Raw genomic sequence first — 17,701 nt, 5'->3', positions numbered from 1 at the left:
TATCCCATAGTATTCTTCTAGTAAATGAAGTTTCCTCTTGTAACATGTCTAGCGACTCACGTTTTATTAAAAAAAAAAAATCACCACTAGCAGCACTTTTTAAGAGCTAGGCATGTATGTATATAGGCATGTATGTATGTATGTATGTATGTATGTATGTATGTATGTATAAAAGTATTTATTGACCACCTACTCTGACAAGGGCTCGGTAATAATCAATGCTCCATATGACTGACTGTCCCCAGACAACCCTGGTACAATCTATTCTCTGTAAGACAAGACTTTCTTGAAAGCCAGAAGGTTAGAGGCATTCCTTACTGCAAGTCACCAGGTAATCCAAAGAGCATGGTCTGCTACTAAGGAACTGCATCATTAGCTGCTCTCCACCATCTTTGGACTGGCAGAGATCTCCAGTTACTCCTCTAAAAAGTTGCAGGGATTAGTCCAGACTAAGTGGGTATTTCCATCAAGATGATGTTGCAGGACTATCATTTAGGCATCTTTAGGTAAATGTCCTAAACCAAGAATCTCCATGTCCAGAACTCTATTAGCACTGTTTAATTTCCAGGCTTCCGACTTCTATTATTCTAAACTATAAGCAACTTCTTGCTTACCTTTTTAATTTAATTTTGTTGATTGACTGTTTATGCGCCATCAAATCAGTGTTGAATCTTAACGATCACATAGACATTTTCCCAATTGTGCACTCATCACTGCTATAATCGAATACATCTATTTTTCTGCTGGTTATCCTGTTTTTCTCTTTCCTTGCACCTTTGTCTGTATTATAATCTTCTCTCAGGAGCTAGGTGTCCAAAGTATGATAGTTGGAGCTTGGCAATTTTTGCCTCAAGTGAGAATTGTGGGTTGATGATCCATTTGTTCATTTTCTTGATTATCCATGGTATTCTCAGGAGTCTTCTCCTTCATCAGAGTTCAAAAGTGTTAATATTCCTTCTATCCTGCTTCTTCAAAGTCCAACGTTTGCTTCCGTAGAGTGCCACAGGGTAAACCACTGCCTGCATGATTCTGAACTTAGCTACAGTACTTAAAGTTTAAAAGCCCTTTTAATCCCTGACAAGACTTTGCCCCTTTCATCTGTTTATTCAGCACCCTTAATGGACTCTTGATAGAGGCATATTACTACAAAGGCTTGTGAAAAGTCCACTTAATTATTCCAAACAGTAGCATTTCCCCATTAAAGATTAACTATGACCTAGCATTGACATTCTTTCAGGATAACTTGATTTCCTTCACTGTAAGGAAACTGTTCCTAGATTGCAACAGTAAACCCACTTTGGCAACCTATTTGGGACAACCTTTTGTCAATTTCCTCAAGAAATTCTATCTTTATATTCTTCAGTTCAGGGAGAGGTTTTTTTCCCTGCTCAAAGAGTCAGACTAAATTATAACTGCTCAGATTTACACCTGGATTTCTATTCCTTATAATTTATTAAAACTAGAAATAGATGGTCTTTCATATCTAGAAAGACACAACTATCCTCTTGCATATAACAAACACTCACTTTTCTGTCTAACTAGCCCCCTTGGGATCTATGCCTTCAATAGGGTTAATTTGTTCAGCAGCAATTTAACATCAAGTAAGCCTTGCTGACAGTTGCTTAGGCATACTATTTATTATTATTACAATATTCTTTATCGGCCAAGTGTGATTGGACACATAAGGAATTTGTGTCCAGTGCATAAGCTCTCAGTGTACATACAAATAACATAACAACAAAGTAATATAATCTTAAGTTATACCAATAGTAGAAGGTAATAGGGAAGATGAAAAGGATAATAATAATACAGCCCTACTACATGGGCTGTATTACTACATCCTTAGCATAAGACAGTGCTGTTGGAATTAGGTGTTCAGCAGAGTGATGGCATGAGGGGGAAAAACTGTGTGTAGTTGTTTTGGCATGCAATTCCCTGTAGCGGCATCCTGAGGGGAGGAGTTGAAACTGGATGTAAGGGGATTGTAGATATTGTATACTGGCTTGTGCTGTACACAGGTCCTCGATGGAAAGCAGGCTAGTTGCAACTGTTTTTTCTGCGGTCCTAAGTATCCGTTGAAGTCTGTGCTATCCTATTGTCATTTACCTATCCTGTTATTGTGATCATTATACCAACTCTGTAAGGTTAGTTAGACTGAGACATGCTGACTACAACAGAGGGTTGTATATAAAGCTTCTAGCCCTGTAGGTGATGTTTTGGTTAGAGAGAGTGTTCAATCACAGGATTTTGTCTTTTTTGTTTATTATTTTTTTATTAGTAGTAAGTCACTCAGAGTTATTTTGAAGTTGAACAGCCTCTAAATCTCTTAAATAAAGAAAAAATAAATCACCATTTCTCTATCATTGACCAATAAGGGGACTTAAAGACTTGTTAATAAATTGCCAGATAACATCAAACATACTACTCACGGTGTGCATTTCAATTTTTTATCATCAAAATCCTGACAGCAAGAGACTTCATGTAATATATATTAGCACTCCAGATCTGTAGACTTCAGCTCTCCGAACTCTTAGCAATGGCCAAGCTGGGAAATTCAGAAAGTTGAAGTCCATACATCTGGATTTGGAGTCTTTGGGGAAGGCTGTCTTGTATGAATTGTTCATCCACTGTAAAATCAACTTCTAGAAGTTTATCTAGGTTCCCGAAACAAGAACAGGACCATTTTGAAGGTAACACCCATTCTCAGGAACACACACCCTGTTAGGCAGTAGAAAACTAGTATTTCCTCCAGAAATATTTCAAACAGGATGGACTTACTCTTTTACATAGCTACATTTAGATTCTTATTTTGTGCATTATTCAAATTGGAGGTCACAAAAAACTAATATTTTACCTTTTTCTTAGATTATATTATTGTTATAACTATAAATATGAGAACTGTGGGAAAAACAGGTCTATTTCTGTTCAAGAATAATTGTCTGTTTTCTTTAATTTTTAAAATCAATTGTATTTAACTTTTTTGTATAAATGAAAAAGGTACAGGTAGTTCTTGCTTAATTATGTTAATTGGGGCCAGAATTTCCATCGAAAAATGATATGGCTGTAAAAGGCAACATCACATGACTGTGTCATTTAGCACTGGCAATTCTGGCAGTCCAGTTGCTTTCATTAAATGAGGACCACGCAGGTCATTAAACAAGAACCTCGTGTACCTGCGACTTGAGACTTCCTGCTGACCTCTCCATTAACTCTGTGGGAAATCTTCAGGGAAGGTCACAAATTGGGATCCCATGACGGTGGGACACTGCAACAATTAGGAATCTAGGCTGGTTGCTGAGTACCCAGATTGCAACTGTGTGACTGCAAATGTGCTGTGATGACTGAAAATTCTAGGATCCGTCATAAGTTTGTTCATATTTTTTAAAGTGCCTGACATCCTCAGCTATTCCTATTGAAAAGGTGTACAAGAATGATGCCAATACTAAACTCCCAAAGGTAAATGAGGAAGAAAAGTGGCTTTCCAATATATTTTCCATGCATTCACTATTGTTCTACCTTTAAAAGTAGTAAGATAAAACTTTTATCTCTTGGCTTTAAATGATACACAGGATAAATCTCTGAAGGAACAAATGAGTAATATCATAATACGCCATGGCAGGCCCAGTGGGCATAATGGAGCTGCAGTCCACCAGATGCAATCTGTCACGTCAGGAAAGAGGATTAAGACTGAAAGCATCTTTTCCCCCAAGTCCTAGAACCAGTATAAACGTTTAAAAGAAACCTTAGATGATGAATACACTTGCATTTTGTTTCCCGTGCATGAAGTTAATCATTCACAAACTGAAAGCAGCAAAAATGTGACACACAAACGCCATGAACATATGTATATTGAGCCAAGTACCCTTGGTCAACAGTCTAATTGCTAAACAGTTGTTAGAGGCTTTGATTTGAGGAAGCATGTAGCTCAAGCCCAGAAAAGTGAGTGAAATCCAAAAATGCCTAATGAAGAACAACTAATGGCCCTATAACTTAAATCACATTGTTAAACTGTAAGCCAGTTTTATGCATTTAATTTAAATCCCATAGATTGCAACTGGCCTTAAATTAGAGGCAGAGGTAAGGAAATTAAATACCAAGAATGACAAGAATCACAAGTCACATTTAGACATAGTTTATTGAATAAACTATAATTGGTTGTTTCTATACAAGCCATATTTTATGATATATTATCTGGATCTGACAATACATTACATTCAAATGGCTCAAATTTCATCTTCTACACAATTATACAATTCTTATATAATGGTTAAGATACCTAATGGGCTTTGCTGTCCATCAGGCCACCTTAGACAGATCAAAGTTTATCTTGGACTTAAACCTTCATTATAAGTTTAGATGGGATTTCTATTAACTTCACTGGTTTTTCTAATGTGGCCTACCTACAAGAAAAGTAGGGCTTGCATCTTGACAACAGTCCTTAGCAGATTGTACAATGGAGAGTTTCCACTCTCTGGAAGTCTGGATATACTGGAATGAGTCTTCTCAAAGTGCCTCTAAGCCACCTTTATAGGCTGACTAGAAACCATACTGCATTTCACTGCTACAAGTGATGAGATTTGGAGTGAAGTATAGTTGCTGTGGGAATGGATCCTGAGTAGAAGTGTACTGAATAGCATTATGAGCTTCAGTTATATTTAGCTGTCATGGAATATTTTTGCAAATCTTTTTATAATTTTACCCCATCCTATTCAAATACTATAGCAAGGACCTTTATTTATTCCTGTTCAATAAGGTCAGGGCTCAAATCCATGTGATGAACAAGCATTAATCCTCCTTAGAAAAAGTTCTGCTTCTTGAACCAGCTCAGGTTACGGTTTATTTTTGTTTCCATCTGCAGTAAAGACCTTGAAAAAGTAAAAAAAAAAAAAAATCTAAAATGAGACCCCTGCATTTTCCAAACAATACCAAAATGTTCCAGAAAAGCTGTATTTTTACAATATACAGCAAAGCCAACCAGATTCCAAACAGAAAGAGATAATCAAAGGCATACGTTTTGTTCTCCCTCCATAGTAATCTGTACTTACTGGAATTCCCCCTTCTTCAGAAATCCTATCTCTTTTCTTTTCTTTTTTTTCTTGTAGAGAGAGTAACCAGCTGAAACAATGGAAAAGTGTTCAAATAATGGCCAGGAGAANAGTGCTCTGTAGGTACATGTCTTTGTGGTATTATGCTGTGTACCAGTAAACTGATTTTCCTAAGGTGGCTGTATAGTCAAAATGGCAGAACCTATACACAAGAGAGAAACATCAGCAAGCTTGGGTGAATTCCAAGGATTGGGCAATAGACAAGAAAAGGTCCTGAAGGGAGAAGATGCAGCAAAGCTCAGGGAAGACCAAGGATGCCCAAGAGAATATGGGATGCTAGCTGGCTGAGGCAAGAAGAATAGAATCAATAAAAGCCAAATGGATACATTTATTCAGTGTTCTATTGATTAAATAATATACTCTATCTCTTGTATCACTCTTTATAACAATCCCTACTTTGTTTCTACCAAAAAAAAAGTGAAAGGAAGAAGCAATTATAATTTATAGTCACTCTCTCTCACCCCAACACTTCACAGGCCTGATGTTGTAGGGAAAATAAGAAGAGGAAAGATTATTAGATATGTTTGCTGCCTTGAGTTATTTACAAAAGTAATAAAGGAGGGATATAAATAAATATTGTCTTGACCAAAAAGTATTTTTTTAAAAAAATATATAAAGTAATTGTGAATAGAATGACTCAAGGGTACAAACACAGCCTATATGAAGGATACCAGTGCTCCCACCAACATCTTAGTGAATCCTTAGGGGGGGCGCTTTCCTTTTGCAATGGGAAAGTTGGTTTGGCCCCTGAAACACATATCTCTTTCACAGTTGTCAAGCACCAGAAGCAGAAGAAATCTAGAGGAATAGGAATGGATGCAACAATCATTCTAATATTCATAGACCTGAACCAATTCCACCTAGGTGAAAGGATTTCTGTAGAAAAAAAACACTATTTACCCAAGCTATGCTTTCACTTACATTAAATACTTGTTTACATTAGCTTGGAACCTGATCCTGAGCATTTGGTTGAAAGAATTAAAACCCATTCTGGTGCTACACCCACATCTATAACCCCCTGGATCATGGAAATAAAGACCTTATTCAAGAAGGCATTTTCTGAGTTGAGCAAAACAACAGTTTGTATGAAACCTTCCGTAATGATTGAAGTACTCAAAGGGAAGCAGATGACTGTCCGAGAGATACACTTGAACCAGTCAGCCCTCAAAACACAGTAAGGCAGAAGCATGTGCTTCTCCCCACTCTTTAAGGGGAGGAGGGGATCTATAGGTTTCAACTGCTTTGCTTCATTATCTCTGCCTGCTATTTCAGAACCACAAACAGTGGACAGAATTTCAGAGAGAAAAGGCTAGAGACAAACAGCGCTTTTCAAAGAGCCAACAAACATCAAACCAGATCATTAGCAAGCTCAGTGTGTACAAATCTCCTTTTATAGAGAAACTGCATTCTGTCCTAAACTGTGAAGGGACAATGTGAAATAATTTCCATGCTGTTGGTCAAGAAAATTATGTGGACATCTTCAAGGAGTTATCCGGCTGAGTTTGACTGAAAGGGATTCTTCACCATTTAAAAAATTATTCTGTTCCTAAATGTACTCATAGCTTTATTATTTTAGTTGTATTTTGCATCTGACACTACTACGTGTTCTAAAGGCTTCCTTAGCTGTTCCCTTCCCAGCACTGCTCGTCCCAAACTCTCTTCAATCAGTTGGTCTCCCAACTCTGCCCCATCCCACCCAGTCACACTGCAAAACACAGGTCACTTCACATGCTTGCAAGAAGATAAGTCACACCAAACTCGGGCAGTCAACGTGTCAAAGACTGTCCAGTTAAAAGAGCTATGGAGATGTTTTACTTTATGTGATATACTGTACATTGTAACTTTCTTCCTTCTCCCAGGGCAAAATGCCTGCCTTTAGCAGTAACGCTCTCTGAGAACATTTCACTTCTTCAAAAACAAATGAACTCCCATTTGTCTCCAGCTGGTGAGCTTTGCTGGGTTTACATCATAGACTATCAAACAAAGGATGTTTTTTTTCCACAGTACACCATGACTTTTATTTCACAGCAACAAAACCTCTGTGTGTCTCAGGAAAAAGCAGCAGTGGAAGAAATCCACTAGTAATTTCTCAGTACTAAGGCATATGCATTTCTTCTGACAACATTCCAGTAATTTGACTTCCACATTTACACTTATATAAACTGCTACCAGAGTTTAAGTATCAACTTCTCCAAAGTTCAGCTGTAGATATTTCCCAGCTTTGTTGGAAAGCACCATTTCTCACCTTTTTTTTTCCAGAGGGCAAAAGAAATGGGAGGTGGGGCAAATTATTTTAATTTTGTACAGAGCCCTATATATTGATACTTGGATATATGTCAGTATTAATACCTTTCAGATCAGCCAGATATGGAAAACCTAATTAAATTAATCTGTCAGTTTGAAGGAAATGAATGTCCAATCTGTGATCAATCTGGGCTGGATTATCTACTTTGCTAGGCTTCTTCTATCTACACTATTTCTCCCTCCCTATCTATGTTGGCGTTACCTCTTCATGTCCTAAAACATCTTCCATAATTTTGGGGAAAACAATTTGTCTCTCTCAAACACACACACACACACACACCAAAGTTCTTCTGTGAAATTAGGAGCAAGAGTTGTAAGCCAACAGACATGTTCTACCATCCATGGACTTAAGCCTCACATTTATTTCACAGTATGTCCCACTCAACTTGCTCCAAAGCAACTGCCATAGCCCAAACGTTGAGCTCCGAGGAATCCAGTTTCAACTTCCTTGTATCCCCAAGACTTAAAGAGTACCTTAAAGAGTAACTGTTATTGCATAACCCTTTGGGGATCCTAGTTTGTGGAATAAGAAGCACCTTCAGACTTTAAAGTAACCAATAAACTCTTTTGCTTGCCGCAAAAGATGAAACAGGGCTAGCTTATGAAAATTACCACCCACCCACCCCTATACTTCATCCACTTTTTTAGGGGCGCCATCACCTTTTAGACGTACCTCCTTACCAAAGGACAAGGGTCCGCTTCCATTCAGTCCTCCTCAGAAGTGGAGCGCAGGTCGCCGGCAAGAGGAAAAACTGGCGCGGGGTTGCAACGGGAGGAAAAGAGCCCGAGGGCGCGCCCGCGGACAGCAGGTTGGTTTCCTTTTGACAGCCAGAAAAGAAGAAGAAGAAAGGAAGCCCGTGCGCCACAGCCCCGCCCCCTCGGCTCCCTCGGGGACTCTTTCCGATTGGGCGCCCATCTCCGCCCATCCCGCCTCGACTCCACAGCCCTTCCAGGCGGCTTGCTAGAGGAGTTTCGTGCCGCCCGAAGGAAGAAGCAACCAGCCCGGCTGGCGTCCCCCCCTCGTTTCGGGGAAGAGTCGTTCTCCTCGTCCGCCTTCCTAATTTCCGGGCCGTCGCGGCAGAGGAATTTGCAGCTTTCCCCGCGCGCCTCGGCCCTTCGTTGCCTCTTAAGGGCGAAGTCGCGCGAAGGGTCTCGTGACGTCACGGCTGACACGCCCGCGCCCCCGGGGCTCCCGCCGCCCGACCTCCTCGCGCGGGACTGCCGCGTTTTGCGGTCGGTCTCTCGAGCTCCTTTTAGTCTTTTAGAGAGGACGCGCCTGCAAGGGACGCTCCTCACGTTGAGGCCAAAGTGTCGGAAGCAGAGTTAAATCCCCCAAGTGTTCTGAGCTAACGCAGACCAGTCAGAACTTACCTGTTCTATTCGTGCGGCGTCCGTTTAGTCGAGGCATAAAGGACATTTCCAGGGGCAGCAGTTTTCAACCCTTGCTCTTCAAGGTAACACCCCTCCCCTTCCCCCTGCTTTGACTGTCACCCATGGCAAGAAAAGCAGAGAAGGGTGGGTTTGAAGCGGCAGGGGGTGGCTCCTTTACTGCCAATGAGCAGCAGGAGATTCCTGCCTGAGCAGGGGGTTGGACTAGATGACCTTCAAGGTCCCTTCCAACTTTACTATTATTATTATTATTATTATTATTATTATTATTATTATTATTATTATTATTATTATTATTATTATTATTATTATTATTATTATTATTGGCACCCATGGGGGCCACCTCTCTCCTATTTTAGTGAAGGCAGCCTCCTTGTTCTGAGGTCAGAATAGCAGCCCAAATTGTGGTTCCCTACTGCTTTGAGTTGTCCTACTGTGTGCCACCTCCTGCCCTGGATTACAACACTTTTAATGCCGCCTTGTGCACCAAATAAACCCCATATGGACTATTTTTTTAAGCAGGTTCCCTCTGGGTAATTTTTTTTAAGCATACTGAGATGTTGTCCTAGCTTTTGTCCTTGTGGATCAAGTCTCAAATTTAGCAGACATGGCCAAGATCTCCGCTTATGTGAAGGACTATTCACGAGAAAGATATATTTCGGTTTGGAGAAGATGGATAGATTATATTGAGAGTAAATATGGGACTAAAAAGTTTCATTTGGCTTTTGAGTGAATTTTGGAGTATTAATGTTGTTTATATGTTATAATACTTCACTTATTTTTATTTCTAATTATTAATATGATGTTATAATTATTGTGTTTAATACTAGTATATTTGTTTAAAAGAGAGTTAAAGGATGTTACAGATTTGTTATTTTAATAGTTGATTAATGTTAGATAGAGTATGATTATTGTATTGTTAACCCTGTGATTGGCTCTGGGAAGTGGGGGGGGAGGGAGGGGGGAGTGGAAGGGTGGGTTTTGGGGAGGGGGGAATTATATTGTAAAACTTTTATAAAATTTTCAATAAAAAAAGACATTTTTATTTGTTCCCATGGATGGGTTTCTGTACGTATGAATATTTTGACCATGCTGACTAGCTGATGAATAGTCAATATTTCCCACCTTCCTTCCTTAGGTACAGATAATACCCCTCCAGGAATCTAGCAACAAGTGAGTAAAGCTGGATATCTTTGTTATTTATTCTGTCAGTTGTCAAATTTCTAGGCTACCCAAGTCTAGAATTATTTTGGATGGTTTCACAAAGAAAAACTGGCAAGAGCAACACCATATGAAAAAGAACAGCAGCCATCCAGAGAGAGAACCAGTCCCTCAAAATGCTTGCCTCATCCCTCAGCTTAAAGGTGTATGTCTGCATACTAACTAAAAGCCTGATGGAAGAATTGAATTTGTAAGGTCTGTTTAAAGGCAGGTAGGGTGGAAAGCTGTGCAAATTGGTGAGGGGGGGAGGGGAGGACTAACAGATATTGTTCCAATAGGCAGATGCAACAAACATGAATACACCTCACCAAAATATGGGGTGAGGGATATGCAATAGAATTAATTACATTAATTCTCCCTGGTTCTTTAGTGGCTTAAACAGGAACACCTGCACATTTTTCAGAATGAGAAGAACAGGAATAAAACTACTTAAAATATGAGATGGGAACAAGATAAAATGAGGTATTGGGAAGGACTGAGGTTTTCAAGGCATTCTGTACAGTTATAAATATGGGTAAGAAAAGGGCTTCTGCCCTGATCCAGGGATGCTCGTGTGGTTTTTTTCCCTTTCCCAAGAGATTCCCTCTAGCATTTTGCTCCTACTGAGCTTAGCATTTCTCTTGCTATTTTGTCATAATTCTGTCTGAAAACTGACCAAAGACCCAGGTCACCAGTGTACATTATTTGCTTACAAAGTTGTTTGGATTTGGCAGATCATCAACATCAAATTAGCAGCATTAAAACTTATTTTTCTTTTGCAGGATTTTTTTTTCATGAGGCAGCATTTGTGATCATCCAGGAAATGTCTTAAGAAGGGATGATGAGAATCCAGAAGCTTTATCACACTGGATGCAGTTATAAGCTTGGTTCATGCCAAGGTTAATTCACTGTTATTGCCTTAGTTGTGGCTCAATAAGCAACTTGGCTTATTGAGTAAATCACAGCTAAGCAAACTGAAGCTTGGTGCAATATGAGATCCTTATCAAAATGAAGCAGGTTAAGCAAATTTGAAGAAATAGAAATAGCCCTATTTTTTTACCTCTCTCCCTATGTTCCTATACTACTCTCACTGACTTTCTTTGGGATCATCAAAATGTGCAACACTCAGTGCCTGTCCTATATATAGCTATTTTTGACTGGATGAGAATAATGGTTAGCCAGGGTCTTTATAATTTGCTGCAAGTGCTAAGTCACAAAACCGTGCATTGTTTACTTAAAAATGTGCATAATTTCAACAGGAATAGGGTAAGGGCATCTATATTGGGGGGAAAAAATCCTTGGGGTAGGATTTTTGATGTCTGTGACATGTCTTTCAAATAAAGGCCGTTCCCCCAATATCAGAGAGGTATGTTCTCACCACCTTAATGACAAGTGCCATTCTTTACATTTTCAAGGAATAACAGGCATTCAGAAGAAAAAACAGTTTCCATTAAAAGGAAGCTGAAGCTCCTTCCTGCTTCTGCTACTCAGTCACCAAGAAACAAATCTGCTGGTATCCTCACTTTCTCTTCCTTGACAGTGGGACTCTGGATGGAAAGCTAGATTTCAACTGCCTATAAAACTTAAAATCTCTGTGTGCTCATGGCAGCGAATGTGCCTTTAAATTCTACACAAGAAGGTATCTTGTCTTACAATAAACAAGGGTGGCCTCTCACTGCAGAAGGGAGGGTAAGCCAAAAGATTTGACTAGTCAAATGTGGAGTGCCTGTCTTTCTACTCTGGGAAAATGGCAAAGGGATGCTGGATGAATATAGTGCAGGCATCTTGGAGCCAGTCTTTCTTCACTTCACTGGGAGGGCCAAGCAAAAGTGTGACTAATGGTTGTTGCGAGTCTCTGTCCAAGCAGGAAGTGGAGATTTAATTAAGATATGGAATTTGAGAAGAACCCTCCCAGTCTTCAGCTTCCACTGAAATAAAGGTAAGACAATGTAAATATTTGATTTGGAGACTCAATTCAAAAGTGATCTGTATCAGCCAGAAATGTACTTTGAATTTCCGAATCATATCCCCAAAGCAGTTTGAAGCAAGGAAAAGGACAGCTTTCAATCAGTGCAGAATATTCAGATCCAATTTGGAAATATATACAGGCTTTACTCAAGCACATTTTTTTCTGAATTAATCTCAGTGTCCAAATCAAATCAATTCAATTTTCAAACTTGATTAAAAAGGCCCACTTGGATTGGGTAGATTTCTAAACTGGTCTGAAGGTCTAAATAAATCCAATTTGACTTTTCAACTTTGTTCACCCCAAGGTTCTCAAGGAACTGGCAGATGTGATCTCAGAACCACTGAACTATATTTTTCAAAGATCTTGGAGCACTGGGGAACTACCAGAGGACTGGAAAAGAGCTGATGTAGTTCCCATCTTCAAAAAAGGAAAAAAAATGGATCCAGGAAACTACAGACCTATCAGCCTGATCTCAATACCTGGGAAAATTCTGGAAAAGATAATCAAACAACGAATCAGCGAACACCTAGAGGCAAACAAAATCACTACTAAAAGCCAACACGGGTTTGTCAAAAACAGATCATGCCAGACAAATCTTATTGCATTCTTTGACCAAATGACAAAATTAGTGGATCAGAGGAATGCTGTGGATATAATTTACTTGGACTTCAGTAAGGCATTTGATAAAGTAGATCACAACCTACTACTCGATAAGATAGAAAAATGACTACAGAGAAGAGCAACAAAGATGATTAGGGGACTGGAGGCTAAAGCATATAAGGAACGGTTGCTGGAATTGGGTATGTCTAGTCTAACGAAGAGAAGGACGAGGGAAGACATGATAGCAGTGTTCCAATATCTCAGGGGCTGCCACACAGAAGAGGGAGTCAAGCTATTCTCCAAGGCGCCTGAAGGCAGGACGAGAAGCAATGGATGGAAACTAATCAAGGAGAGAAGCAACCTAGAACTAAGGAGAAACTTCCTGACAGAACAATTAACCAGTGGAAAAACCTGCCTCCAGAAGCTGTGAATGACTCAATGGCCTCCAAGGTCCCTTCCAACTTTATTATTATTATTATTATTATTATTATTATTATTATTATTATTATTATTATTATTATCATCATCATCATCATCATCATCATCATCATCATCATCATCATCATCATCATCATCATCATTATTATTATTATTATTATTATTATTATTATTATTATTATTATTATTATTACTGATTACTCAATTCCTCAAATTGAGTTCCAGGATCAGATACAATCCGATCTGTGCCTGAAGCAATAGGACAGAAAGGAAGATATAACAGCAGAGAGTTTTATTCCTTTCCCTGATAGGCATAAAATTGACATAAAATTCAGAAAGGTTCACCTTGTGGCAAGATGGCGGCAAACAAATTTAATAAATAATAATTGCAACAATAAAATTCAGAATCCAGCTGTACATGCAAATAACAAAAATGATTCCTCTGTAATGTCTAGCTCAGTCCTCCAAATAACATTTTAAAACCTAGTAGAAGTAGACCTCTTCTCCTTCCTGATATTAATGGCTTGGACCACCACAGCTTTAGAATATAAAGGCGTAGTTCAGACCTCTTGGTTATTCCCATTTTTTAAAAGTGATCTGCATTACAAGTTGCTAAGTTGGGCTCATGAGCAGCTTAGTCACTTTCTTTTGGTATAGAGAACACCACAGGGAAAAGCCTTAGCAGTGCAAGTAAGTATAGAAGTAAGTAGCTTTTAGTAGTTGTGTTCTCTTGCTCAAGTACCTGTGCCAACATTTGCTTGAGTGGGCTTTAAGTATCCCCCTGGTGGAATGGTCAGGGCATTGCAGGGCAGTTTTAGAAAGCTATTGTGTGCTATTCGGCATGACTCCCTACTAGCCTATGGCCCCTGAGTGCAGTGAAGAATGCTGTCAAGTTGCAAATTCTGAAGTAAGAGGATTTCTATCAGGATACTTGTTGCCGATTTGGAAGGGGCTCATAACCTGCCCCACTCCACTGTATCAGCTGTATTTAAGAACCGAGGGCGATCTGTTTAATGCTAGCTTGTGGGCAGTTTTACCACTCCCATCTGTCCTCCTTCCCCCATAAAGTTTCAGCCATCACAGAATTATTCTCTGCAATTTAAGGCCTGCAGAAGGGAAGGCAAGCCTTGAACCTGTTTTTGTAGAATTGAAGGCTGTAAAAGAGATGTGTCCACAGCTACGTTAATTTGGTTCTGGATATGGTATACTGGGGGAAGCTCTTTATTTAGAAGGCAATATAGTCTGAGCTATTTGTGAAATTACCATAATAAAAGCCACCCATAATTAAAACACATGCCCAACAGTTTAGATAATATAAAAATAAATTTGATTTGAGAAAAAGAGCTGTCTCCTCTACTGTGATAAGAAAAGTGCAAGACTCCACTCAAAAGTGCAAGACTCCATAATGCAGGCTTTCTACATACTTATAATCTCCACTGAAGGAAAATGGTATATACCCATTTGTGTGGAAGAGAAAGATGCATAATTTCATGATACTGTGGCTGTGGTTGAAATGTTGGGTTCATATGCATTCATTATCTTGGCAGATTTATGTGGATTTCATGTATGAGAATGTTTAGGAAATGTGTGAATCATCCTTTTCATACTGCATATTTGGGGGAGGAAATAATTTCGGGAACAGAACTTGACTAAAATGGATGGATGAGATGGACAGCAGATATTAAAAGTAGCAGTTGTGCATACCTTAAACACAGTAGAAGGATTGGAAGGTTGTTTTGTCCCAAATAAAGTTCATAACATTTATTAGCCTTCAAGTTGCCACAACTTTGGAGTTTTACCAGTAGATGAGATAAAGCTCTTTAATTATATTTGAATGGAACCATTCTGGAAGTGGTTACTGGATACTAAAATCTTACCAGCAGCCACTAGAGGGAGACTTAGGCCCACATATATATATATAAATGTCACAACACTTTTGACAAGCTCCTTTTCTGGCCTTTTTGATTTTCCATCATTCAGCTGCCAACTAAAGGAGCACAAGCATTTGTTTGAAATTTGATTCATTCAAAATTATTTCCATCTGCGAAGCAAATGGACCAGCAAATTTCATGACATAATTCTGCCACTGTAATCGATGGGATGGATCAAATATTGAAATATATCTTGCTTATGGGATACATTTTGGACATCTCCCCCAAAATGGTATAAAGTCATCTAGGTGGCATTAAAAAAAAACCTTTTAAAATGTCTGAAAAGACCATGGGCATTCAGTGAAAATAAGTTCCATTTAATATAGAAGGAGATCCTCCCTCCCTCCCTCCCTCCCTTCCTTCCTTCCTTCCTTCCTTCTGAGAATTACAAGGAGGTCAGCATAAAGGAATTGGAAATTCCACATATTCTGAGACATACTGGGAAAATGTATATTTTAATTTAGCTTGACAAAGAAAGTTGAATTTGAGCCAAACTTTCTCATTTCAGTCCCAGGATTTAATTCTAGAATAGATGAGATATTCTAGGGACACAGACACAGGGTGCTCAATATTAAGTATCTATAGCTAGTCACAGTTTTTTAAAATCAAAATGGGCCTATGAATCAGAAAATATGGGGTTTTATATAGGTTTTGAATAAGCACTTTATTTTTTTAAGCTGTAGACCAACAAAAAGCCTCACTGCCTCAAGAAGTCTATTGAAAATAAATAAAATCATATTAGTTGGGTTCTTTAAGGATCTACTGGCATCTTTAACTTTGTAACTTATTCATAAATGACTCCAGTATCAAGAGTTAGCTACAATGGTGATCAAATGTGCAGAATGCCATTGAATTGCTACAGATTATGAAATTTAAACAGACTATAAAGGGTGCCAAAAGAAACTTTCTAAATTGGGTAACTTGGCAACCCGTAACAACGGGAGATCCATCATAAAAGTGCTAGCTAGATACATAACTTATAAGGGGGAAATCCTATCTTCTATCCAAATTGACAATAACCACCTATGAGTAAAATATTTGGAGAAGCAAATAGGTCAGGGCAACTATCCTACTGAACTGTGGTCATTTTTTCAAAGAGGATTCTTAAGACTGTTTGGGAAGGGTTTGCAATTAAAGCAGCATCATAGTGTAATTCTTTAACATTCCCATCTTTCAAACACAAAGCAATTCTGTGTAAGATGAAGAGCTGAAGAAAGTATCTAAAAGGAGGTGTTAATGAAAGAAAGCCCTCCACTTAACAAAAATCTCTCAAGAAACCAAAGGGGTCATTTGGAAAGGAATTTGGGGGGGTATATGCTGAGATTTATTAAACTGACAGCAGTTTAAAAAGTGAAATAGCCCACCACCACCACCTCCAACATATGTTCTCATACTGTATAGCTCAGGGTCCTCTGGTGAAAATGATTGGCAGGGAAGTTCTTGGCAAACAAAGAGAAACAAATGCTTTCATTTAACATGGAGCTGATCTAAGGAATTAATTGTCACAAGATCTGCTGTGTTTGCCATCCTGAAAGTTGTTTTTAAAAGAGTGGCACCTTCCCAGGGGATATCAATCAGTCACTCACTCACACACACACACACACACCCAAAAATTTCAAAACTCTCAAAACCCGGCTGAGTAAAACCAATAGGCTTGTGTTTGACAAACACGGGGCGGGGAGAAAAAACAGGGATTAGCAACCCAGGTTCCTCATCTTGTTTGACAACTTCTGGGGCGGAATGGCCTTAGGGTTGCCAGGTCTGCTTCCAAAAAATAGCGGACAAGCGGGGGGGGGGGTGTTAAGTAGTAAAAAAAAGTAGACTGTACAGCTTTAGATTACGTACCATTTCATCATAAAGCTTTTGAATAAAAAAAAAATGTCCACTATTTTGTGAAAAAAAAATAGTGAACAGCATGTGAAAAAAGTGGACTGTCCACTCAAATAGTGGACACCTGGCAACCCTAAAATGGCCTGCTCAACCAGGCAAAGTGAGACAGTGGACCCGGGACGGATTGCAAAGGGTCTTTTGGAGTGGGAATCGCAGTTCTTCAGATGTGGTTAAGACTCCCATTCCCGGCAACCCCAAGCAGCCCTCGGAGCCACGACGGTGAGCATTGGAATTCCGGCACACCTGGAGTGCTACTGCAAGGAATAAGCACCTGAGCGCGCCTGGCCCACCCTGCCTTTGGGGGGTAGAAGCGGGAGAGGGACGGGGGAGGGCGGCGGGAGGGAGGGAGGGGCAGGAGCAGCGGGCTGCCCCGCTTCCGAGGGCCCAGCTTGGTTGTGGGCCCACTGCAGGCTGGGAGCACCCCCCCCTCCTGGAGCGAGCCGCACATGGCCAGCCAAGCGGATGACGGCCCCCCTGAGTCAGCCTGAGCTCCCGCCCGCCACCGCCCACCCGCACCCCTCGCCGTCTGTCTCTCCATCTTGTGATATTTCACTCCGGAGGCAGCGAGGCAAACAAACGCGGCGCCAGATTGCACAGAAGAGCCCCTTCCCAGCCCTCCCGAGGCTCTCGAGAGTTCCTCGCCGGCGCTTGTTGGCGGGGTCGCGAATTCGCGCCCTCCCCAGCCGAGAGGCGCGCGCGGGTGCGCGCCTGCGTTCCCGGGCGGGGGGGGGCAGACTCGCCCCCCCTCCCCCCTCCCTCCTCCGTAGCCCCGTCAATCAGAGACGCTCGTCCCTATAAATGACAGTCGCGGCCCACTCCGCTGTATTTGGGAGATGAGGTCATTTTACACCCCGAGTTCTTCCTCTCCCCCCCCC

Source organism: Protobothrops mucrosquamatus, unplaced genomic scaffold (assembly GCF_001527695.2).
Source record: "Protobothrops mucrosquamatus isolate PMUCROS unplaced genomic scaffold, P.Mucros_1.0 scaffold2753, whole genome shotgun sequence".
In the NCBI taxonomy this organism is placed as follows: Eukaryota; Metazoa; Chordata; class Lepidosauria; order Squamata; family Viperidae; genus Protobothrops; species Protobothrops mucrosquamatus.
Note: the sequence above shows the minus strand (reverse complement) of the source record.